The sequence below is a fragment of the Spinacia oleracea genome, chromosome 3 (genome assembly GCF_020520425.1).
Source record: "Spinacia oleracea cultivar Varoflay chromosome 3, BTI_SOV_V1, whole genome shotgun sequence".
In the NCBI taxonomy this organism is placed as follows: Eukaryota; Viridiplantae; Streptophyta; class Magnoliopsida; order Caryophyllales; family Amaranthaceae; genus Spinacia; species Spinacia oleracea.
The window spans coordinates 152,512,946-152,539,612 of NC_079489.1; the positions used below are offsets into that span (position 1 = coordinate 152,512,946).

Sequence of the window (26,667 nt, forward strand, 5' to 3'; positions counted from 1 at the left end):
CTAGCAAATGAGCACAGAGGCTACTACTGACATCTACACTCAACATTAAACATAATGTTGCTAACAACAGTCTTAACTGGATCAACATGATCCCTAAAGACCTTAGCATTTCTTTGCAACCAAATACAATAAACAGACTCAATGAAAGCTATACTATACTTGCAAGCTTGCTTCTGTGTGCTTCTGCTTTTCTTCACTGCAATCTGAACTTCCTCATGCCAAGGCAACACAGTTCTATTCACACCTAAAGAAAGCAGAACCTGCTTCCAAATCTCCTGAGAATAGGAGCAAGAGAAGAAAAGGTGCTCCAAGTTTTCATTTTCCACCTGACACAGACCACAAATACCATCAATATTCAGCTGCCATCTTATCAATCTGTCTTTTGTAGCAAGTCTGTTCTGCACTGCTAGCCACACAATGAAGGTGCTCTTTGGACTAGCATGGCTATTACAAATCAATCTCTTCCATCCCACCTGAGCTCCAACTGAATGAAGAAACTTGTACATTTTCTGAATTCTGAATTTACCAGCTTGCACAAACTGATCCACTCCATTTGCCTGCAGAAATACTTCTCTATTATGCCAAATTTTCCTTAATGACCAAGTTAAACCATTAGGAATTGGCATAGTCCAGAAGTCTCTATGCTGAATGTAATAAGCATGAATCCACCTCACCCAAAGCCTATCCTGCTTCAAAGCTAAAGCCCAACAGTGTTTCAAAACTGCTGCTTTATTCCACACAGTTAGATCCTTAAGATTCCACCCTCCACAACTCTTAGGGAAACACAATTGCTCCCAAGAGATAGAAGCTTTCCTAGAATCTGCATCAGCACCAGTCCACAAGAAACATCTACAAATTCTCTGAATCTCCTTCATCACCTTTTTAGGCATAACAAAAATCTATCACCAGTAGAGCTGAATACCAAAAAGTACAGATTTCACCAGTTACAGCCTACCTGCATAGGAAAGGAACTTAGAAGTCCAGCTCTTGATTCTAGCAACAGTTCTATCAATGAGAGGCTTGCAGTCTGTGAAGGAGAGCTTCCTAGTTGTAAGAGGGACACCCAAGTATCTGAAAGGGAAAGAACCCTTAGGAACCCCAATTGAGCTAACAATACTGGAAGCAACTTGATCAGAAACACCTGCCAAATAAACTTCACTTTTGTGCAAATTAGCTTCCAAACCAGAAGCCAAAGAAAACTTGGTAAAAGCATCAAAAAGAGCTTTCACAGCACCCTCATCAGCTCTGGAGAACATCAACAAATCATCAGCAAACATCATATGGGTGAGATCCAACTTTTTGCATCTAGGATGATAAGAGAAGTTAGTATCTTCAGCAAGAGCAGCAAGACACCTTGACAGATATTCCATACCCAAAGCAAACAAATAAGGTGAAATGGGATCACCTTGTCTCAACCCTTTCTTTGCAGGAATTGGTTTAGTGGGACAACCATTTATCAGAATGGAATAAGAAACAGAATAGAGGCACTGCATCACCCAATTCACAAACTTCATAGGGAATCCTAGCTCTGAAAGCATGGTTTTCAAGAAAGGCCACTCTAAAGAATCATAGGCTTTTTTCAGATCCACCTTTATCATACACCTAGGAGAAACATGTTTTCTAGAATAGCACTTCACCAACTCACAAGCCAGCAAAATATTATCACAAATGGATCTACCAGGGATGAAACCAGATTGAGAACAATTTACCACTGTACCAATAACACCTTGCATTCTAGCAGTAAGAATTTTGGAGATAATTTTGTAAACAACTGAGCAGCAAGCAATTGGCCTAAAATCCTTCACACAAGAGGCATTCTGAATCTTAGGAACCAAAGTAACTGAAGTGTTGTTCACTTGCTTTAACATCACCCCAGTTCTGAAAAACTCTCTTACTGCTTCATAAACATCTGCTTTCACAATCTCCCAAGCTTTAAGAAAGAACAAACTATTGAAACCATCAAGCCCAAGGGCTTTATTGATATCAATACCTTTGATAGCCGCATCAATTTCTGCATCTGAAACAGGAACCACCAACATTTCTGCATCAGCAGCAGATAGCTGCTTCCCTTTCCTAACCACTCCAACATCCACACCCATCAATGAGCTAGCTGCAGTACCAATCAACTTCTTATAGAAAGAGCTAACTTCTTCCTGAATTTCCTGAGTAGTGCTAAGCTTCTTCCCAGAATCATCATACAAAATATCAATGCTATTCCTAGCTATCCTCTCCTTCATTGCACTGAAAAAGAATTTAGAGTTAGAATCTCCTACTTGCAACCACTGAATTCTTGCTTTCTGTCTATATGCACTCTCCTGAATATGCAAAAACTTCTTAAGAGTCTCACTACAATCCCTCTCACTTTGTTGCACATTACTATCAGTAGGGCAAGAAGCTAACTGGATCTGAATTTGACCCAAATCAGCCCTTAACCCCTCAATTCTCTCATCAAGCTTAGCAAAATCTTTATGATGTAACTCCTTCAATCCTTGCTTTACTGCTTTCAGCTTAGTCCACACCTTGAACATGGCTCCACCCCTTGGACAGGACACATCCCATCCCTTTTTAACTACATCAAGGAACAGAACATGATCAGCCATATAGTTAAAAAATTTAAAGGGTCTACTCCCCCCTCCCATATGAATATTGCAAGACATAACCAGAGGTGAGTGATCAGATATTCCTGGAGGCAAATAATCCACCACAGCATCAACAAACTTAGAATGCCACAAAGCATTAGCAATGGCCCTATCTATTCTGGAACAGATTCTCAAGTTACCTTGCCCCTTATTGCTCCAAGAATAGTAAGTCCCACAACTCTTAAGCTCAGCCAACCCTGCAGCATCCATACAACTATCAAAATCCTTAGTTTCCCCTTCTGTAACTGCATTGCCATTTACTCTATCAGCAGCTAATAAAACTGCATTGAAATCCCCCATGACAAGCCAAGGACAATTAACAGTACTACTGAAAGCAGTGATCTCTCTCCACATTGGTCTTCTAGTATCAACAGAGTGCAAACCATACACAGCTGAAAATAAAGCATCAAACAATCCATTCTTAGTACCAACATGACAGTGAACACAAAATTCAGTTTTTTGGATAAGCTGAACTGACACCAATGCATGCTTCCAACCAATCCATATCCTTCCCCTAGGAGAGTGCTCATAATTCATAATCCACTGCCACCCAACCCCTATTTTCTTCTGAATTTTACAACTATTCTTCTCCTGAACTTTAGTTTCTAACAAAGCTACAACACTAATGTTATTACTAGCTAAAAACTTTTTTATTTCAACTACTTTAATGGGATCATTCAATCCCCTCACATTCCAGGTACTAATATTCATGGTGGATCAATTGGGAATTCCACTCCATCACTACCAGCAACCAATTCCTCCCCATTCAAATGGACTTCAGCAAGCCCCACAGTCTGAGCTGGAGTTCTAATATCTCTTCTTCTCCTTGAAACAACTCTCCACCCTTCATCAAGCACTGGAGCAATTGGAGTAAAAGGCTTATCATAAACAGATAACTCTCCATTCTCCCCATCATCCTCTTGTATAACATCATTAGCAGTCAACTCATCAGTAGTTTGTGGTTCAACATTTGGTTGCACTGCTTTAGGTTTCCACACCTTCACAACCTTCTTTCTCTGAACATCAGCTGGCCTAAATCTTGTGGTATTGACTCTTGTCTGAGTACAGTCATGCCCCACAATCTTACACTTCTGGCAATAAGGAGGTAGCCATTCAAACTCAACCACCTGTTTAACAATGTTACCCATAGGGTCCTGAATCTGCACAGATTTAGGCAAGTCACCAGTTACATCCACCTCAATAAGAATTCGAGCAAATGAAATTCTTTGCTGTTTAGAAGTACATTCATCAGCATATAGAGGATCTCCAAGCAAACTCCCTATTCTGCTCAATGAATCACCCCCCCAACAGCTCAATGGTAAGTTAGGCAACCTAATCCACACTGGTACTACCCTCAATATTTCCTCCTGGAAATTAAAACTTGCTGTCCAAGGTTTAACAATCATAGGTTTGCCAAAGAACATATGAGGACCAGCCACCAGAACTGATTCCTTATCCTTCTTTGACTGGAATCTGATTACAAAATAGCCCTCATCATGGAGGAAAATCTGAGGTTTATCCACTTGGTGCCATTCTTTTGCAATGAATCTCAAAATAGACCCAATCGACGGTTTTTCCCCAACTACATACATGACAACTGCATTTCCCCATAGATCATTCATTTTTTGTATCTCATGCTTATCAAGTACAGCTATGGGTTTACCATCACAGACTGTGGGAGCAATAAAATTCAACGCAAAACCTTTAGAAGGGAGTGAACTACCTTTAAATAGACTCACCCATGGTTTTGGTTCCATATCCAATCGCCTTTGAGCTGGCTGCGCACCATTCATCTCACACTCTGTTTCTGTACGGACATCCTCTGTTTTCTGGGCTGGATCTACACCTGGGTTCTCCTTCCTCACACTCTGGCGGTGCATTTCCTTGAGTGCAGCATTAACACTTCTCACCAGGAGGTCCACCCTATCCTTTCCCACCACCATTCGATGGCTATCTTCGTAAAACTCTTCCAGAGCTTCAACCAGCGATGGCGGTCGATTTACATCAGTACGCACTGACCGCGACCAACCAGCCGAGTCCTGGTAAGCTTGAGAGTTGTCTAGACGTTCCATCGACGGCAGCATATGGTCAGAATGAGGCAGCGTAACTGGTGTCACCAAACCCGCACTAACCCGAGGTTCATCAGGAATGGGTATTTGTTTTCTGAGTTGGTTCTGGTTCTTAGGCCTCGATACTTCTTGATGAAGAAGAGAAGAGGCTTCCTCATTCACTTGAGCAATCTCAAGCTTCTGTGTTTTCTTCTTCCTCGCCATTTTCAAGATTGGCGCACGTTAGTAAGAAACCTTAACGTACTCCACACCATGAGAGAGAAGAGAGAAGAAGATCTCTCTTCTCGCAGCCCACTGCTCGCAGCTGCGCGCGCTGCCACGGCCAGCTGGGCCTGGCCTTGCGCTGGGCCTGGCGTGGCCTTGGCTGTTCGTGTGGCGCGCTTGGCTTGTTGGGCGATGGCCTGGCTTCGTGCTGGGCCCTCGTCCGGCAGGCCTCGTCCGATGCTTATTCGTACGATACGCTTCCGATTAAATTCCCGATTCCGGAATTTATTTCCGATACGAACAATATTTAATATTTTCGATTCCGGAATTAATTTCCGTTTCGAACAAATATTTAATATTTCCGTTTCCGGAATTATTTTCCGATTCCGATAATATTTCCGATTCTGACAATATTTCCGTTTCCGACAATATTTCCGATTCCGGCAATATTTCCATTTCCGATAATATTTTCCGATACGTACCATGTTTCCGTTTCCGGCAACATCTACGACTTGGATAATATTTATATTTCCGATACGATCCATATTTCCGTTTCCGGCAATATCATCGTTTCCGGTCTATTCATTTCTTGCCTGTGACGATCTCAGCTCCCACTGAAACCAAGATCCGTCGATTCCGAATATTCATAGATGGAGTATTTAATGCCATTAAATACTTGATCCGTTTACGTACTATTTGTGTGACCCAACGGGTTCAGTCAAGAGTAAGCTGTGGATTAATATCATTAATTCCACTTGAACTGAAGCGGCCTCTAGCTAGGCATTCAGCTCACTTGATCTCACTGAATTATTAACTTGTTAATTAATACTGAACCGCACTTATTAGACTTAACATAGAATGCATACTTGGACCAAGGGCATTATTTCCTTCAAGAGCACCATTAGCAAAAAGCGCCTAGTAGTTCTTTAGATTGATAGGAAAAAAAAAAAATAGAGACTGTAAATGGTCCTAAGACCCCTTAGAATATAGGTTAATTTTATTTCAGTGTGTTTTCCTTACTTTCCGAATTAATAAAGACATAATATTCCTCCTAAAAAAAAAACTTTATTTCTAACACTAAAAAAAAGGCACCAAACGTACTTGCAAAGAGGCGGCCCACTCTAGGCCTAATAAACAAGGCCCACTCGGTCTTGAATCGTGACATCGAAATTCATCAAACCCCCAAAAAAAAAAAAAAGAACCACATTATCATATTACCAAAACATAAGGGTCTAACCCATGCAACACAAAGAAAGCAAAAGAAACCATGCAAATGTTGCTCAAAAAAAAACTCACAAAAATAAACGCCGCCCCCGGCATCAACACGCACTTCAACCCACCTCAAAAGCCTACACAAAGATCTTCATAACTTCCTCACCCTAACCCCATTTTCAAAACTGTTTCAAGTCACGAATAGAAAAAATTAATCCGGACAAAAACGCATTTCACGCTAACAGTCAAAAAGCCTCCAAAATAGCCTCAAAATTGACTTTAAATACGAGCAAAATATCAAGGCACAAAAAAGAAATAAATGCAAGAACATGTGAAGCAAAGCGTCAAAAATTGACCGCCCAAGTAATTTTCAGCGCCCAGCGATCTTTGACGCCCCAGCCTGGGCGTTGAAACTCTCTGCCTGCCAAAATTTTCTTTTCGAAAGTGCTCGTCATTTTATCCGCACACAACGGAAAAATAACGAACACTTGGGGGGTACAGTACGTATCCAAATAGGTTTACCAAGAATATAGCTATACAAATTAGCCGAATTTTACGCGATCTATGGCAAAAAAAACGGCGGACAAAAATAATGATAATACTTCACTCATTTGACCGGTTAAGTAATATGCTACCACCGCAGGGCATATCTATTAAAATCTGGCATCCTAGAACTCATTCAAAAGCTAGAACTACGCGCGACCTGATTCTGACAAGATACGTAGGCAATCGTTACCAAGGATTCGGTCCAATAAAAAAAAACAAATATTCTTTGTGCAAAAAGTGTTAGACATATAAAATACATAAAAAAAAGGGGAGAAACAAAAATAAATGAAAATGAAAAATAAAAATACGCCTTTATTGAGAAATAATAAGAAGGAAAACAAAGTGCTAGGAATAAAAACAAACACAACTGAAATAAATAGAGGGCACCTACACCCTAGCAAGAACTACACTACTCTAGTTCTTCCGGATCATCAAATAAAGTCTTGTAGAGGGCAATGTTCGCAGGATCCACCCCCACAGTCTTCTGCGCTGCCCCAATGTCAATCTCCATAAGAACCGGCTCTTGGACACTAACTTCCAAAGATGCCAAGGCTTCAGAAACATAATCAGTTATAGCCCGCTCAGCCTCAAGGGCACAGGCAATGGTGGGAGAAGGATTATTATCATCAACTAGACTAGCCACTGTTTCTACAGGCGGCTGAGCCTTCCTAACCCATACATTGTTCCGGCGACGATCTCCGCGAGAGCTTGCATTTCTTTTAACAACAGCAGGCCCCTTCATGTTAGGCATCTTTTTAGGCCTGAAACTGGAACGGGGAGGAACTTCCTTTCGCTTTCGATCAGGACGAGCTTTCACAGTCTTAATACTATAGGTACGAGGTCTGGCAGAATCAGGACCCTCATACTTAACGCGAATACGAGGTATCAAAAGCTCAGCCGGCTCCCCATCACGAGCCTCGGTCCTCACATCTTTATCATCGGAGCTCATCCACAACTTGTAGTTTTCAGAAAGACCCACAAAGCCATTTGTAGCTACGGCCCAATGCGGGAGACCATCATAATACTTAGCCCACGCCAGAACCCGTGTTTGTGAAAAGGCCTCTACCTTAGGTGGTACCGTATCAGAAAAGGGGATAGTCTGCCTTAAACCATATTGACGCATGACTCGGTAAGGGAAAATATAAATGGGACGAGATAGCCCCAACAAAGAAACATAAACCGATACATCAGAACCCCCTGTCATAGTAGTCAAGCCCCACCATGGTACCACCCACTTAATAGAACAAATGCCATAAGTAAAAAAGGAGGTCCATTCGGCCTCGTCCTGGCCTTGGTGCAAGTATTTTCGGTTACCCAAGGCTATAGGGCGATAATGTTTAGGATCGGCAGGAGCTTCCAAGAGTCTAAGCCGTTCCGCGAGCCAAATCTGCAAAAACACGTACAATCAAATCAAAAGAACAAAAAAAACGGTCCCTGGGGCGCAGTTTCAACGCCCAGGACCAGGCGCCGAAAACTCCAGCGCCCAGCCCTGGGCGCTGAAACTCAGCCCCAGGCAAAAAAATATATGCAAAAGTGGCGTATGCGTGCGCAAAGGAGAAAATCGATTACCTGCAGTAATAGGGGGCTTCCCTTAAAATGTTAAGATTTGGCATCCTTCTTCAGCTCATCCGCACTCAGCAAAGTCTCGGCAACAACCAACGATATAATAGAATAGCAACTTTCCATCTGGCTAATCAAGGGGATCAACCTTATGTCACCGAACTCACCATTGTTATTCGACAGCAAATAATGGTTCAACAAGCAAAATACAAGGGCTCAGATATTCAATTTCTGTTCGGTCATATTTTTACTAGGCCTAAAGTGATGTTTTACAAGTTTTGCCAAGTTAACCTTATCATCTACAACAATTTCAGCAAACATGTTATCATCTAGTCCTAGGAAAGCCTTTATGGTTGTTTTACCCTCTTCAATAGTGCGAGGGGTAACGGGAGTAGCATTAGTAGGATAACCAAGGATCGCAGCAAATTCATCGGGCAAATGACATATTTCGTTGCCCTGAAAGGCAAAAACATGATGAACGGAGTCCCAAAAGCTTAGGGCAGCATGCAGAAAGTTATAATCAATATTAATTTGTTGTAAGCCTAAAAGTGCCTCTAAGTGGTATTCTTTTAACAAAGTCTTTTCTGTGGGAGTAAGGCCCCATAGCCAACGCCTAACAGTCTGTTGGAGTGAGAAAGTAGGGATCGACTGAAGGAAATAATGCCCTTGGTCCTAGTATGCATTCTATGTTAAGTCTAATAAGTGCGGTTCAGTATTAATTAACAAGTTAATAATTCAGTGAGATCAAGGGAGCTTAATGCCTAGCTAGAGGCCGCTTCAGTTCAAGTGGAATTAATGATATTAATCCACAGCTTACTCTTGACTGAACCCGTAGGGTTACACAAATAGTACGTAAACGGATCAAGTATTTAATAGCATTAAATACTCCATCTATGGATATTCGGAATCGACTGATCTTGGTTTCAGTGGGAGCTGAGATCGTCACAGGCAAGAAATGAATACTCCGGAAACGATGATATTGCCGGAAACGGAAATATGGATCGTATCGGAAATATAAATATTATCCAAGTCGTAGATGTTGCCGGAAACGGAAACATGGTACGTATCGGAAAATATTATCGGAAATGGAAATATTGCCGGAATCGGAAATATTGTCGGAAACGGAAATATTGTCAGAATCGGAAATATTATCGGAATCGGAAAATAATTCCGGAAACGGAAATATTAAATATTTGTTCGAAACAGAAATTAATTCCGGAATCGGAAATATTAAATATTGTTCGTATCGGAAATGAATTCCGGAATCGGGAAATTAATCGGAAGCGTATCGTACGAATTAGCATCGGACGAGGCTGAAGGAAATAATGCCCTTGGTCCAAGTATGCATTCTATGTTAAGTCTAATAAATGCGGTTCAGTATTAATTAACAAGTTAATAATTCAGTGAGATCAAGTGAGCTGAATGCCTAGCTAGAGGCCGCTTCAGTTCAAGTGGAATTAATGATATTAATCCACAGCTTACTCTTGACTGAACCCGTAGGGTCACACAAATAGCACGTAAACGGATCAAGTATTTAATGGCATTAAATACTCCATCTATGAATATTCGGAACCGACGGATCTTGGTTTCAGTGGGAGCTAAGATCGTCACAGGCAAGAAATGAATACTCCGAAAACGATGATATTGCCGGAAACGGAAATATGGATCGTATCGGAAATATAAATATTATCCAAGTCGTAGATGTTGCCGGAAACGGAAACATGGTACGTATCGGAAAATATTATCGGAAATGGAAATATTGCCAGAATCGGAAATATTGCCGGAAACGGAAATATTGTCAGAATCGGAAATATTACCGGAATCGGAAAATAATTCCGGAAACGGAAATATTAAATATTTGTTCGAAACGGAAATTAATTCCGGAATCGGAAATATTAAATATTGTTCGTATCGGAAATGAATTCCGAAATCGGAAAATTTAATCGGAAGCGCATCGTACGAATAAGCATCGGACGAGGCCTGCCGGACGAGGCCCAGCACGAAGCCAGGCCATCGCCCAGCAAGCCAAGCGCGCCGCACAAACAGCCACGCCAGGCCCAGCGCAAGGCCAGGCCCAGCAGGCTGCGCAGCGCGCACAACGCGCACAGCACGCGCAGCGCGCGCGGGCGCTGCGTGGGCTGCTGCTCGCGCGCACGCATGGGGCCCATCGTGGCAGCCGTGCGTGTGTGTGCAAGTGTTTGTGTTCGTGCACGTTTCCTAAAACATGCAGAGTTCGGTTAATGATTAAATTCCTAATTCTATTTGATAAATTAATTAAATTAGAGTTCTTGTAGGATTCTAGGTTTAATTAATTTGTATCTGATTAGGATTTCGATTCCCTTTCCATACCCCTATAAATATGAGGCTAGGGCTCACAATTTATAACAAGTTTCAAAGTATTCAAAAGTGAGTTTTTGAGAGAAAAATTCAGCCACACATCTTGCTCATAAAGTGCCGAAATTTTCTAGTACCTTAAGGGCGATTCTAGTTGGTCAATCTTAAGGCGGATCCGGACGTGCTGTGGACTATCTACGGAGAGACGACACTTGGAGTCCTAAAGACTTGTTCTTTTTCGGTTCGGGCGCAGCTAGGGAGGGCACGCAACAAAGATTATGCATCTAAATTATGCTATATGATTATGTGTAAATAATATGTTGTCCTGGGTTAATGGTTGTTTCCGCATGATCTATGTAATGTCATATGTATCATAACCTAACAGTGGTATCACGAGCCCCTTATTATTTTCATAATCTAAATTGCATGAACATGGTTAAATATTACAAATTTGCAAGAATTAAAAGGGGTGATTAATTTTCGTAATTGTTAATTAATTGCAAATTGCGTTTATTTAATTATACGTACGCAGTTTTTCGGCAGTTTCTTCGTTACTCATCCGAATTGAGTGATTTTTGTGTCAATTCCGCATGTAAAAGGCATTCTAAAATTTTGACAAAAACAGTATTTTTCTGCCGAACCCAGAATTCTCAAATTCGAAGCCTAACTATGACTTTTCGAAGGTTTTAGTTTTTCGAATGCAAAATTTCGTAAATTTAAGATGTTAAATTAAATATTTGCGATTCTTGTTGATAAATCTTGAATTTTTGATTGACCTACTGCATATGTTTAACAAGTTTGAATGCCTAGTCTTGTTAATTATGCAATCTAATTTGTAATTATGATTAATTTGTTGAAAATTAGAATAATTTAGAATTAATTTGATTTTCATAATTAATTGTAATTTAATTAGAAACCTATGATTAAAAACCACCATAAAAATTGTAAATTTATGATAAATTTTAAATTTTTATGACCTAGACTTGAATCCATAACAATCGGAAATCAATTGGATAATAAATTTTCGATTTATCGCCCTAAAATTATGAAATTAATATTATTTATTAATTTGTCATTAATTTTAAATATAAATTTTAAATTTTTTATGCGATTCGTTCATAAAACTTGCACACACGAAGCAATGGACGCTTCGTGTTACCCTAAAGGGGTGTTGTATAATGCGGGCATGCGACGACGAGCAAGGGAGCTCGTCGCCCGTGCGGCACGAATGCAATGAGCAAGGGCGTAGTGCACGAGCACAAGGCAGCAGCCCTGCCTTGTGTCGTGTGCCACGAGCAATGGACGAATGGGCATGGGCGAAGAGCGAGCCAAGGCAGTCGCGTGTGGGCAGCAAGCGAGCTGCGCCACAACGCGCGCTGCCTCGCACAAGAGCGCGCAGCCTCGCGCGCAGCGAGCGCAAGCTCGCGTACCACGAGCGCTGCGCCCAGCATTGCTCGCGCGCACAACGAGCGAGGACTCGCGCGCACAGCCAGCATTGCTCGCGCGCACAGCGAGCGATGTCGCCCGCCCAGCGAGCGATGTCGCGCGCCCAGCGAGCGATGGCTCGCGCGCCCAGCTAGCGATGGCTCGCGCGCCCAGCGAGCGATGTCGCGCGCGCACTGCGAGCGATAACTCGCGTGCGATGAGCGCTGACGCGCGCAGCGAGCACCAATGCGTGCGGAGGCTTGCGATGGGGATGCAGCAGCTATGCGACGAGCGCATGGGCTGCGCGCACATGGCCAGCAATGGCTGTATGCGTGCGGCCCATGGGCGTGCAACGCGTAGGGTGTTTGCGTTACGATTAAAGATCGTTTTGAATGTTTAATTTGAAAATTTCAGTTCACGTAATTTTAATTAATTTTAAAATTAATAATTTAAATTATTTTCTTGGATTTTAATTTTGAATATTGTAATTATAATAAATTTTATTTATTCTAATTATTTTACTAAAATTAAAATCATGAATTAATTTAAATACGACTGAAATTAAATTAAACTTTTTGGATTCAATTATAAATTTATATGAGCTTTAAATTTTAATTAAATTTGTATGTTTCCGGTTAGACTAGAAATACATTTTTATGTTTAAAATTAGTAAAGCATATAAATTTATTGGTTTAAGTGGGAGCGCTTTTTAGTCATAAACTCTTGATTAGGTCTACAAATCCTTAAGGTTAAAACAACTTGATTAGAATTAATAAGGACTGAATAATTGGTAGATTATTGGTGCCCTTGATTAATTGCTGCAAATGTTTACGTGATGCATAATGTGTTTTACTAACCAGCTATGTGGGCCATTCATGATAATGAATGGGTGAATGGTATATATTGTATATGTACTGTTTTGCAGGTTATGAAGTGACTAGTATGGCCCAAATAGGATAGAAAATATGGTCTGCGTACCATTAATTTGAATCTAATTGGTCTAAAGTACCAAAGTTATTTTTCAATTCAAATATGGTCTGCGTACCATCAAATAGTTGTAATTAGTTATAGCTTATCCTATTTGAAGAAAATGGTGCCTCCCACGGAGATTTTCAAGACGGACATTGAAGTCAAAGCTTCAAGATGAAGTCGGGCCATACTAGATCACATTTATCTTATGCATGCTTTAACTTATTTATTGTTTTAAATATGTCTTAAAATGCATGAGATCAAAAGCTTGATTATGTTGCATGATTAAGGATTTTAGTTCACTTAAAATCTAACCAACATAGTAAGAGCCTTAAGTTCCAAACTTAAAAATTGAGTTATAAGGTGCCATGCCAAAATATACACTTGCTTGGATATCCTTTACATCAATCTAGTAATAGTTTTCGCTCAGCGAGGTGTTACTTATTGGTCCTAAAGGGGCAAGGTACACAAATAATTGTGAGTACACGTTAGTTTTGGTGAAACTCAACGATATAAGTAAGGAGTCCTTTTATGTCGTGGCAAAATCGATAGGTTTACCTAATAAGTTCTTAGACGTACCTATCAACCAAGAATAGTTTCTAGACTATTAGCAAAAGGCTTTTGCTTACCTAAGATGTTTTAGGATTAAGTCGACAAACTGTGCTTAGTTCTTCAATGATTTTAGGATCTTGGAATCATTTTATTCACACCTGCCGGAACAATAAAATCGAATAAAATGCTAATAACTTGTTTGAATTGCATGGTTGCTTTAATTTCAAGTTATTATTCATGATAAATGTTTAGACTTTGCATGCTTCAATGTATGTTTTAATTATTGTTTATAATTAAATATCTTGCACTGCAATAAATCCTTTTAGAAAGGTAACAGTAAATTTCCTCGATTGGTAGTGAATCCAAGAACGATTCACGGAAATGAGAGAAAGTGAGCAATTTAAAATGTACGTTTCTTTTAGCGACTTTTATGGTTGTTTTCGAATATCAAAATCGAATGGCAAACCAATTGGTGCTTGTGAATTCAAAATACAATGTAGTTTTGAGATCATAAAGCATTGAGCTTTACCGATGGTTAACAACCTAATATCTTTGTCCATTTAATTCTCGAATGAGTCTAGTCCCTAGACATTCGAATAGATCGATGCTTAGAGAACTTTAGAAGCTTCTGGTAAGATCATCTAGTTGAAACAAAATATTCAACATAAATTAAAATGGTAAAGAACCTTGTTGGTGACATTGGACATGTCTAACAAAGTATAAAAGTCAACACTAAAGAATTCAATTCTTAAGACTATAAGAAAGGGTACAAGAAATAGGAAAACGAGGAACAAATGAAAGGAATTTACGATTCCGTTTCTACCTATAAGTTTATGATTAAAGAGAAGTGACCTAGCAATCAAACTTCCTTGGTATCATATACCGCTTGAGGTTCTTACTTCAGTAATAACTCAAAAAAAAAAATGGAAGCTAGGCTACACTAATGGCCTACAAGTGGGAAATGAAGCATGGTAATGCTACATTAGTTGTAGGGTCATCTAGTTTGTTTTAAAGGCTGGAACTAAATGGCTATTTTGTTCCATAACCAGCATACCTAAATTTCTGCTTCAAACACAGAAAGACTCACATTCAGAAGAACAAAAACAATGCTTGTTTGTTTGTTTATTTGAATGAAATGGTCATTTACGGGATGAGTCAATATGCTTGATTAAAACAAACAACTCTTTAACAATAAAAACTTTACTAGGTTCAAATCAAACCCTTGATTTGAGTTCCACTAATCTTTGGCATTGTTGCTTAGACCATATCAACAAGTTAACATTCACAAGCTCTATTTTAAATGGACTTTTGAAAGTTGGTTGATTTCTAGATCAACTTAAGACAAGCTAGTCTTACTTGTTGAAAGTAACAAAGAATATGAACTATTGTTAGAACGCCTAGACGATAGAGTTCAAAGCTAAAGAAAGGTTTTATGACTTTATTATTTCACATGGATTTGAGTGAATATAGGTTTATTTACTCAAATGTGATATAAGTTGAATCTGTTTGGCTAGTTCAAAGATTCAGAAGTATAAAATCCACTTGGCAAGAAATCATAAAGATCTAGGTTAGATCATGTTGATGCACTACAGGAAAATGATACATATGTAGGCGGAATAATTGTGACGGTGTAACAAAGGGTCGCAAGGGTTTTGGGGCGCGGAAACTACTTTGCAAATTGCGACGGTTTAGAGCGTCGCAATATATTACGACACATTAAAGCGTCGCTATTTACCATAAAAAAACACGTGAAACCCACGTGTTAATATTTCGCCAAATATTTCCCCCAAAAAGATATCCCGCCTAACTCTAATTACCCTGCTCCCACACCCTGCTCCACGAATTACTCCCTCAAACAACCGACTCAACCCTCACTCTCAACAATCAACTGCTCTCTGAAACATTCCTAGAGAATCACTCAAGCTCTCGGAATCCCCTCAATTTCGTCGGAAAATCCTCAAATTCTTTCCCAGTTTGTAGCAATAATCTCATTCCTCTCAATATTTAAGGATTGAAATCCCAGCGGGTTAATTCGTCTTCATAATTGCCCAAACAAAACCATCTCAAGCATCTATAAATTAGTGTTTTTTTCCTGGCGAAATTCGTCTGAGAAATTCGTTTGTGTGTTGTAGAATTATAGCTTGTTTGGTTTGTCAGATAGATTCGCCCAATTCACTCAAGAAATTCTTGAAGGTTTGTTTATTTTTTTTACTTTTGTAGCCGGAATTTGTGTGTTTGATTTTTTTTATTCATACTGATAATAATTTTCTTGCAATTTAACAGATTTATGCAAGAATTCACCATATTGTTATTATGTTTTAATTTAGGGTTAATATGTAGCTAGTTTCGATCATGGCTGTATTTTAATTACTTTTTAATTTCTATTGGTTTTCTTAGTCATTTATATTGCATATAGATCCTAGTTGTTTTATGTTTCTGCTTATTACAACAAAGATGCTGATGTTGTTGTTTAATTGTTGTTTAAATTTCAATGCTTTTACAAAATCATCAATAATAATTCACTTGCACAGTTGTGATTTGCGTTGGCCGAGTTTTTCATAGAACCGTAGCTTAAATTTCCACCCCTTTAATTTTTATTCTCTTTTTTGGGTGGGATTTTTGTTGATGGGCTTCTGGGATTACCGGTGCTTTGCACGACTACTCTTTCGCAAGCCAACTGAACCATGTGGCTTCCTCTGATAGTCAATTATCACACCGTATCGATTGCGTGTATGCTCATAACCTTCTGATGTATCAACCAAATGTTAGGTATTAGGATTGACTCGGTCTTGCTCTTCATTTTACCTGCCCTATTGGTGGTGAATCTCCATTAGTTTTCTTAAACATCATGAACTTCTTTTTTTAATGGTAGCTTGAGAACTTTGCCATACTGAAACCAGGTACAGAATGTGTTTTTCAAGCTGCCGAAATCGGCACTTCTGTCACATACTTCTTCAGAGGCATGATTTCTAAACTAAAATGAAGTTAGTAACCACAAAAGGGATTTTTTCAAAAGCCAGACCTAAGTTTCATGAAATCATACATCCGAGAATAGATTTACAGTCCACTTATCCAAACAAGTGGTTCTTTAAATTTTATTTTTGTTTGGTAAGTTGAATCTTTAGGTTCAAAAACTTATCTAGCGTCGTGAAATATGTGCTGTTAACTTTCAACAGTAGTGTTGTATGTCTTTGCAAAATTACCATGAATTTGCTCTTATAACACACACTGACACTCTTGCTGTATACTACTTTTCAGTTTTGAATCTGCTGAGCTCGGGACAGAAGAGTTAGCTTAAAAGCCCTTGAAGCATCCTCGGTCGTGTATGCTTCTTTGTGCCATTCATTTCCCTTAAAATAGGAAAACGTAAACAATACAAAAAAACACCATTATATGAATAAACTTATAATACCTTTGCTGTTTGTTTTATTTGTTACCCTGGATTGTTGTTTTATTAGTCCCTATTATGAATTTATGATAGATGACTCAACCAATGTTTGTTGAAATTTGAAAGCTTGAATTTTATGTTGGGTTGGACGTTTTCTTTTCATTAGTTTTGATACTTGGTAGCTTTAGAGTATTGGTCTTGGCTTCGGATTTTTGCGTTTTTATTAGCAAATCTGGGTGCAGGGTCCCCGACAAGTCATTTCAAGAAGCTCCAAATGCAAGCTTCTTTTTTAAGGAGCACTTTGGGCCTCTGTAAAGTCAGAAACACTTCACAAAATATGACTGTTTGGCCAAATTTCTGTTTTTTGCTCATACAAGCTGGTCTAAGAGCTTGGCCAAACGGGGTCTTATAATCATATGGTGAGATTTATTTTTCTCTTAGGCTCCGTTTGGTAAGGAATAAAACGTTTTCATGGAAAACGATTTTCCCCATTTCTATCATTTTACGTTGTTTGGTTTGGCAAAGGATGGAAAATAATTTTTCAGCAGATAGTAACTACAGACTGTTGTGCGGTATGTTGTGTTGTTGGCCGGGTTGCCTCTACATTTATGTTCTTATTGCCAATTGCATACCTGATGTTTAGGCTTTACTATCTTTCTCAATTTCAACGTTGCTAGCTACTAAAGCCAATACTATGGCCCGTGAATTTGTTTTGGGTATTCCCCCCTCCGACCTCTTATTAATCAAACCGATTAGTTTGTTGGTGGTTTCATTGGATGAGATTTTTTATATTTTACTCCTGTTTATAACATCTGATATGGTTGAATTTCCCAAGATTTTTCTTGCATTTAGTGATTTCTGACTGAATATAAATGCATATTGTTGTTTTGATAGGTTATCCTTACCCACAATAGGTAAGCTGTATATAACTAGACTTTGCAATATTTGTGAATACTGGGAAAATAAATTTACCTTAACTAGTAATACAAAACCAAAGTAATCAGTTAACAAGAGATTAGACCCTAGATATTAGGTAATTTCATTAGACTTAGATGCTACTGCTTGATGGCATTCACAGTAACAACAATTTGACTGCTATCCCTGAAATCGCCTTGCAGTGGGCTCTTGTTTTTCAATTAAGGAGCTCAAGGTACTTACCTTAGATAATGTAGAAGTTTTTGATAGATTATCAGGCTTTCTTAGCATTAGCTTTTCTCGTGTTGACATGTTTTATTCTATGTTTCAGGTTGCTTACATTCTTGAAAGTGTTGGTCTTGAAGGACTATGCTATACTTGCATTCCGAAGTAATATTTTAAGGTAATATGCCACGATGGATATTATTTATTTTTATTAATGTATGCAAGTAATTATAGTTGAAATTAGCAAGTTGTCTAAACAATTGAGTGTTCTCTTTTGGAGATTAATTTTTATCAACATCTCATTGCAGAACATCATATTGAGGGACTAGGGCTTAGGGTTCTAGAAGTAGTGCTGGTATTTTAATTACTTTGTATTAGTTGGTCATTGACTCATTGGTATGTTGGGTTGGAGATTGTTGAAGTTTGTGATAACTTAAAAGAGGATTTTGTGATTCAGCTAGCTGTTATGTTGCCTTGCGAAGTTTATCAGGATTGATCTGTGCTAAGATGATCGGTGTTAATGAAGTGATGGCTTGTGTTATATTTGATATTAGACTTGTTTATAGTATGTGTCACCAGTGCTGCAGAAGGCAAACAGATCCTTTGGCAGTGAATTAACCTTAATTTCAGATGACTTTGCTAATTTTTATGGTTGCAGCGGCTGCTGGGTCGAACAAAGCTGCATCCAGTGGCACATCTCTAAACACCCGGAAGCTGGATGATGAAACTGAGAATCTTGCTCGTGAGTGCCTTCTTTTTTACCTTGAATTGACAATTGCAGACATAGTGAAATTTGAACTTGAGGCTTTTGCCGGTGTTGTGTTTTTGCAATAATGGATTGAAAATATGTGGATTGACAGTTTCGACACAGTTGTGCTTCACATTTATTCATCTACAAAATAATACTCCCTCTTCCTCTTAATCATAGGCCTCGTTTGATTGGGAAAAACAAATTTTCTCTATTTATTATGTTTTATTTATTTTATATAGAGGTGCTTATTTTACTTATGTCTATTTTAAAGTTTATTTAATTTTATTATCGCTTATAATATTTTTTTTCCCTATAGAGAAGGCAAACAAGATCAATATGTTTAGCTACACTTTAGGTTCTATTGTTAGAAAGAACGACATTGTATTCTTCTGTTGAATTATTTTGAACTTGTGAGTAAGGGTTTATGGTACAGAGTCGTTACCTAGCTTTTTTTAGTGCTTCTCTATGGAGTTGTTTAGAGTATTTTTGAACACACGTGAACTTTTTATCTCTCTGTTGATTTTAGAAAGTAGATAATGCTAATAACATGACAATAGATCAGTCCTAGGCTATTTATGACGTAGAAAATAGATCAGTCCTGCTCTGATCAGTCCTGATACAATCAGTCCTGATCAGCTCAGTCCTGATACAATCAGTCCTGATCAGCTCAGTCCTGATATGATCAGTCCTGATCAGATCAGTCCTGCTCTGCTCAGTCCTGATCAGTTTAGCTGTGCAGAAAACAAAATAAAAATCTGATGAAAAACAAAGAAATATAGATTTCTCCATTGTTTTCATTAAATTTCTCATCAAAATGCTGTTTACACTTTTTATGCATGTTACTTTTCAATAGTTCTGAAAATCCTTGCTAGAAACGCAGGATCTGAGACTTCGTTGCTATAAGCTGAGGAACTTCCCATCACCAGAATATGTATAGTCGTAATTTGTGTTTGCTGAGTAATTCATAGAATTGAGCTTAAATTTGCACGTTTTTTTACATTTTTTTTATTAATTTATGTAATTAATTGATGTGAAAATTAGCAACTTGTCTAAATCATTGAGTGCTTATATTATTCAATACCTAGGCTTAATTTTGTGTGATTCAATAGGCTTTTTTTCCGTATCATGCTGTTTAACTTCGCTTGGGTACGTGTTAGATCGATTGAGAAGGGTGCTGGTCCTGATTTGCTGGTATATATTCGAGAAATCAGCTTCTGCGAACAAATTGCTTCTAACTGTTTCAGCTGTACAGGCCGTCATCCTGCAGCCACTGGGTAACAAGGGAATTGCAGTTATATGAGGTGATACAATAAGGGGGTTTTCCACTGCTGACCAGGTGTGCTTTTCTCTGCTTCATAAGTTCTCATTTGTTGTGTATACTGAGGTTCTTGTAAGTATTTTACTATTAATTAGATACGAGTAAGCGACAGAGTACCATTTACTTTGGTTTCTTTTGGCACAATGTAGTGGGATTTAGCATAACCCTCCTCATATTCAACAACTTTATTGTTTAAAAATATGATTGCTGTAGAATGCAACCAGAAAATACTGCCAAGAAAGGCCCTAGGTGTGAATTTCATTGGCTAGACAGACCATTTTTGTTGTTAGAGTGTATGGTTGATTTTCAAATACTGGTTTTTGTTAATATTTGTTCAGTTCCTCGACTTTTGGGTATTGGTAAACGGGTTCAAACTTGCTAAATAATATCATTGGGAGAAAGGGGAATCAAATAATTTTGAGCTTGTAACTTCAAGCATGTTCCTTAATTTCTTGAACTATTAGGGGATGCTGTTATTAATATAGTTTGTACTATGTTGTACCGGCTTACTTAACCTCTATCTAATTGTGACATTATGTTGTCTAATTTTGCATTATTTCGTTACGTAGTGGACGGAGTACAAGTTAAAACAGAAGGAGAGGGTAATTTGGTAATTTTAGTTGGCGTATTTATGCCACTGTATGCTAATATTGAACTTTGAACATTTCCACCACCATATTAAGTTATTCACATCCCTTTAAACAACTAAAATTGTTATGTAACTTTGCATTTCATACCAGAAAATCCATTTTCCTCCAAACTGGGAAAGTAACAACTTTCAAGTCAAGTAAAGTGGCTCTTTTATAACCTTTTATCTATCTGTTTTATAACTCTAACCTTTATTCAGTTATAACCTTCAATCTATTTGTTTTACCTTAAATTATACTGAAATTTTAATGTTAGAATGGTTTCTGTGATTCTGTGTTAAAGAGATAATGTGTGCTTCAATTGAAACATTGGTGCAGCTATTCAAAAGGTTACAAGAAATGGTTCTTTTAGCTAGCCCTTTTTCAGTAACTATTTGAACCTGTATTAATGACTCTAAGTCAGTTAGACAATAGAGAATACATGCTTTTTAGCTCCAACTGAATGGCAGTGAATTATGAACAGTCACGTAAAAGGCTGTAGAGCCAAAATGTTCTTTCCAAGAGCTTAATGGAACATTTGTCGCCAGGTTCAACGAAAATATGTTCAAATTTTCAGCAATTTAAGGGATACATCTAAAATCTAAAATTTTACAAGATATTCAATGTAGAATTTGTGTGTCCTTGAAAACTGTTTGTAGTTGGACCGGTTAGGATTTAGCAGTACTTTTCCCCCTCTCTATTAGACTATTTAAAATACTTTTAATACAAGATACCAACCCCGGTAAAGAGATCCTTGCCTAAGTTTCACAATGTATCATGTTTCACACCACCCACTGGCGAAGGAGGATCACTAAATTGACGTATTTTTCTGCATAATCCTCTTCTTAGTACGGTCCTCATTAGACAGATGGATAGAAAAACTATACTTCGTAAAATTTAACACCGAACTTTTATTTTGAAAAAGTGAAGCCAATCCAAAATACCCATTTCTTCAGAAAAAGTCAATCTAAGTTATAAGACTGTTCATTAGATTCTTCTATTACTGCACTCTGTAAAACCATTAAGGGGAAAAGAAACAAGAGATATTTTTCTAGGTAACTGCATATTTGATTCTGTTTTTTCTGGGTTTTTCACTGAGTTGCTGTTGCTGCTTGTTAGTAAGGGTTGTGATTGAATTAGAATGGAGGGTAGCATAGAATTTGGTGAGCAGATTTAACTGATGATGCTGTATTATCTATAGTTGTTGCTGGAGTAGCAGCTGATATGAATAAGGGAGGTGGGAGTTCTAGCTACTTAAGTACTAACCAAGAAGGGCTTGGGATTAAATCTCCTGAAATTTCAAAGACAAGTCCCATGTCAACCCCCAGTAGACCTCCCAAGATCCCTGCTGAAATTACCAAATTATTGAAAATTTTGTCTCTCTAAATTCTATCCAATGTCTTCTGCACATTCCCGTCCAATAAATTTGATATGCAAACAGGATCGCATAACGCTCCTTCTCCGTGATTACCGGCAACTGCAAGGTGCCCAATAATATGATCGAATTTTGACCTGGTATGACCTCAAAATCTACAAAATGCAGTAGCCAATAAATATATATTTCTTCCTCCTTTTTCCCCACTGTTATTTTTCTTCTGTTTTATGGTACAGTGAGATGCTAGAAATAGCTGAAAGACATGAATTAGTTATGGCCAGGGGGAGGGAAGCTGTATGCCTGTATGAAAATAATCATTTTAGTCTTATCTTATTGCTTCCATGTATGCCCTAAAGAAAGCTTTGTCATTTTCAGGGTAGTTAAGGACGACCAGCCTGTATCATACCGGACAGCCACAACAAAGGTGCTCAGATATTTTTAATTTCCAGATGTTGGTGCTATTTGATTGTAGTATGTCAAATAGCTTCGAGTTTGTGACTTTCTTAAATGATTACTAATTTTCTTAAATTTCTTTCAGCCTGTATACCAATGGATAATCAAGCCTCAGAGTGTCGCCAAAACTAATGAGATGTTTCTTCCTGGGCGAATGTCATTTATTTATGACATGGTAAGTTGCTGGATAAGTGTTATTGTACTTTTATAAGTTTGTGTGGAATACCTCATTTAGACACCAAGCTGATGTTATATAAACTTGGATAGGACTATAAGGGGTGCTCTCTTTACCATCATCATTCTTTGACAATAGTATATGGTAAATGAAACAAGCTTTATGCTGCTGTCATAGGCTTGTTCTTTTTTAGATCTGGTGTTTATCTATGATTCTTTTGTATTAAGAAAGTTTCTAGTCTGTCAAGAAGTTTCAGTTCTTATTTATGATTCTATATCATAATATAATTAGCAGACTGATTTTTACTTAACACTTGGAAGACTATCCTCCAAGGATCTTTATTTAATCATTTCAGTATTCTTTCGGATCTTTGTTTTGTATGATCTCACTGGAAATCATATAAAACATTTTCTATTTAATATAGCTATATTTCTTTTGACTCTTATACATATTATGTATAAATTTACTATAATTTATAGTATACTAATACTCCCTTTTTTTTGCGGACTATTTGATTTTTACCTAAGAATCCACAAATGACATATACCTCTATTTTTCATTTCTTTATCCTGTCAGGTTGGATGCAAAGCTCTTTGTGTTGACTGATAGATTGATTAATTCTTGAATGAGTCCTATGAAAGCATGATCCAATGTAACAACTTTGACGGATCCGAAACATGATATTGTTTCATGGAGCACAATTATCACAGGATATGGAAGTCATGGAAAAGGGGAGATAGATGGCTTTAAAGCTGTATTCGGATTTTCTAATTTCATGGAATCAACCAAATCGTGTCATTTTCCTTTCTGTTCTCTTCTCTTGTAGCCACAATGGGATGGTTTCTGAAGGTCTGAGCTTATTCAATTCTATGACTCGGGATTTTGGAATTAAACCAGAACTTGAGCATCGAGCTTGCATCGTTGATCTGCTCTGTCGAGCTGGAAAGATTGGGGAGGCATATGAATTCATTTGGAAAATGTTCTCTAACCCTACAACTGATGTTTTGGGCATACTTCTCGATGCATGTCGGATGAAGGGTGATGCTAAACTTGGAGAAATTGTTGCAAGAGATATGATGATGCTGAAACCTGCATGTGCTGGAAATTATGTACAACTAGCTCATAGTTTTGCTGCTATGAATAGATGGGAGGGGGTGAATGATGCATGGACTCAAATTAAGGCTCTTGGACTTAAAAAACTCCCAGGTTGGAGTCTGAGTTAATTTGGTGACAGCAGTCTGAGTAATTCAGTCATCCTGAAGATTCATCTTCCAGCTGCTGTCTGGTACTGCAGACCTGTGTGCCAATTACCAAGGTCTGGGGTAAATTTCCCAATCAAAGTAACAATAATTGAACATATAGTTGGTTAAATTGTGCAAATATATAGGGAATATTTTATTGTAGAAGTGATTCTTTGACAGTAAATCGGTTCACATTAGAGATGGGAAGTATGTATCTTATCTATGTTCTACCATTCCATTCACGTTTATGTGTTGACATATTGATGGTTAACTTGTGCACAGATCGATGCAGGTGTGATTGTATAGCTTCTACGGGTGATTCTTTCATCCGTAATTTCTTCTACAGGTGATTCTATGCTCCATAAAAAAAACTAGTCTAACTGATAAATTTAGTATACTTCTTGGTATAAGTTATGAAATTTGTGTTTTCTATTGCGATGCAGATCAACCATTTCTGCAGGTGTATGTTCGAGTGTCACAAGTACGTAACTGGGAGGAAAGTCATGCAGGAGACAATTGTGAAATGATCTTCATGTGATGTAAGTATCCATCATTCCATCATGATCCTGTAAGTTAGTGATTAATAGAGTATATATTCAAGTAATTATCCTTGTTTCTTGCGAGTAGTTATATAGCATCAGAATTCTGTCATCTTGAAAGTAATTTCTTGTAGTGAAAATATTTGCACAGCTACAAGTATAATAAGTTTGCAAACATATTTAGGCTAAACTTTCGACTGCCAGATTAATTATAGATATATTTAGGCTAAACTTTCGACTGCCAGATTAATTATAGATTTATTTCAAGTGAAATCATGGCAGTTATCAGATTAGCTTAAGTTATTGTTCTTGGTTATTTTTACCTCAATAAAATACCTCAAAGCATCAACTAAGTCGCTATACAACCTGACAATCTTTGCAAAGCTTAACAGTTTTGGTAATAATTAGGCTTTGACCATGACAGTGGGAGGAATGCTGAATGAAGCTATTAATAATTTTAAATGACACTAAATATGGCTTAATAGAGCTTTCAAATGACACTAAATATGGCTTAACCATGGTCATTAAAATTCCACCTAAAAAGGATTAGGCTCCAAATTCGATCGTGAGCTCAGACGACAACAAAGTACCAAATTACCATCATAATGTGTAAGCCAATTCTAGCGTTGAATTTTAAAATAGAGAGCTAGGCCACTGGTAAACTCTTGAGCACCTGTCTTTTGGTTGTGTCTACGGCAAGGCTGCTTTAGACCAGATTAAGCAGTGGCTGGGGATAAGAACTTCAAAAATTGATCTGTTATACCTGCTGAAATGGCTACAGAAGGACTACAAAGGCTCTAGATTCAAGAAAAGGGTGCAGTAAACTGCTGATCCTGCCTTAGTAATACCAATATGGAGAGTTAGAAGTGATGCAATTTGGAATTTTAAAGTTATACATACTGATTCTTTTGTAAAAGTTGTAAAGGATACCATAAAGAGCAGGATAGGAAGAATCATAGGGAACTAAGTGTAAATATCACAGATCTCTAGCTGCGATATCTAGACTTTTTTTTTTCTTTGTTTCATTTTCCGCGGAGATACCTGGACCTTTTTTTAATAATGTTCATGTATGATTGAATTCGCTGAACTATAATTTATCTCATTATTCAAAGATCGTAGATTGAATAAGTGTTTGCTTGATCTACCTTGAAAAATATAATTTGAGTGATTCAAATGATATTGTTAATTTTCCTTTGATTTTAAAATGTGTTCATCATGCTTTGTATATATATATATATATATATATATATATATATATATATATATATATATATATATATATATATATATATATATTAAATTTTCTTTGCAGATTATTGATGATTCAAGTGGTCATGGTATATGTAGATCAAGATCAAGATCAACAAGTTATCTTGAAGCTAAGCTAGCATAGCAATAGGTTTACTTGGTAATTAGTTTGTACGTAGTCAGGAGGTAGTTTTTATTTAGTTTTGGACTATCTTGTAGAAGAAATGATGATAGGAAGTTGTTTTTCTTTTAACATATTCCTTTTATTTTAGTTAACTAGACTCTGGAAACTAATTTAATGTATGGATGATTTATATGGTTATATGTCACTTTTTCTAAATTAATCAAAGCACGACGTTACGGTGTTTTATGATAATGTAGTATGTAGAGTATTTGATTACTATCCTCTATGGTCAATATATATTTTATAAATAATTTGTGATTTTAGATTAATTGATATATATATATATATATATATATATATATATATATATATATATATATATATATATATATATGTCTGTGTGTGTGTGATGCAAATTGTGACGCTCCAAAGGGTCTAAATTATTTTGGAGGGAATGAGGAGAACTCGCACGAAAGTAAACATATAGGGACTCTAATAAGAGTCTAAATATTTCGGGTGTCTAAAGTGTCTCTATATGGTTTATAGTGGCGGAGAAATGTGTCTATAAGCGTGCAAATAGTGACGCTTTTTGCAGTCTAAATATTGCGACTATCTATAGAGTCCCTATATCCCAAATAGCGGCGGCGAAATTCATCGATATTTTGCAAATTGTGACGCTTTAAAGCGTCGGTAAATAGCGGCAATGAAAATAGCGACCCTCTCCCAAAGCGTCGCTATGTAAAATAGCGACACTCTTTACCGTCGCAATTTGTCCCAAA

The 26,667-nt window shown here is 37.6% G+C and overlaps 2 long non-coding RNA genes across 2 annotated transcripts; both read left to right on the top strand.

Moving 5' to 3' along the window:
• The first annotated feature begins 19,570 nt into the window (after positions 1-19,570).
• On the top strand, positions 19,571-22,526 carry LOC130469972 (uncharacterized). The gene is made up of 3 exons (XR_008930105.1): positions 19,571-19,720; positions 20,042-20,125; positions 22,484-22,526. It is a non-coding gene; the product is annotated as an uncharacterized lncRNA (long non-coding RNA).
• A 1,604-nt stretch (positions 22,527-24,130) lies between these two features.
• On the top strand, positions 24,131-25,900 carry LOC130469973 (uncharacterized). The gene is made up of 3 exons (XR_008930106.1): positions 24,131-24,323; positions 24,421-24,516; positions 25,829-25,900. It is a non-coding gene; the product is annotated as an uncharacterized lncRNA (long non-coding RNA).
• The last annotated feature ends 767 nt before the right edge of the window (positions 25,901-26,667 follow it).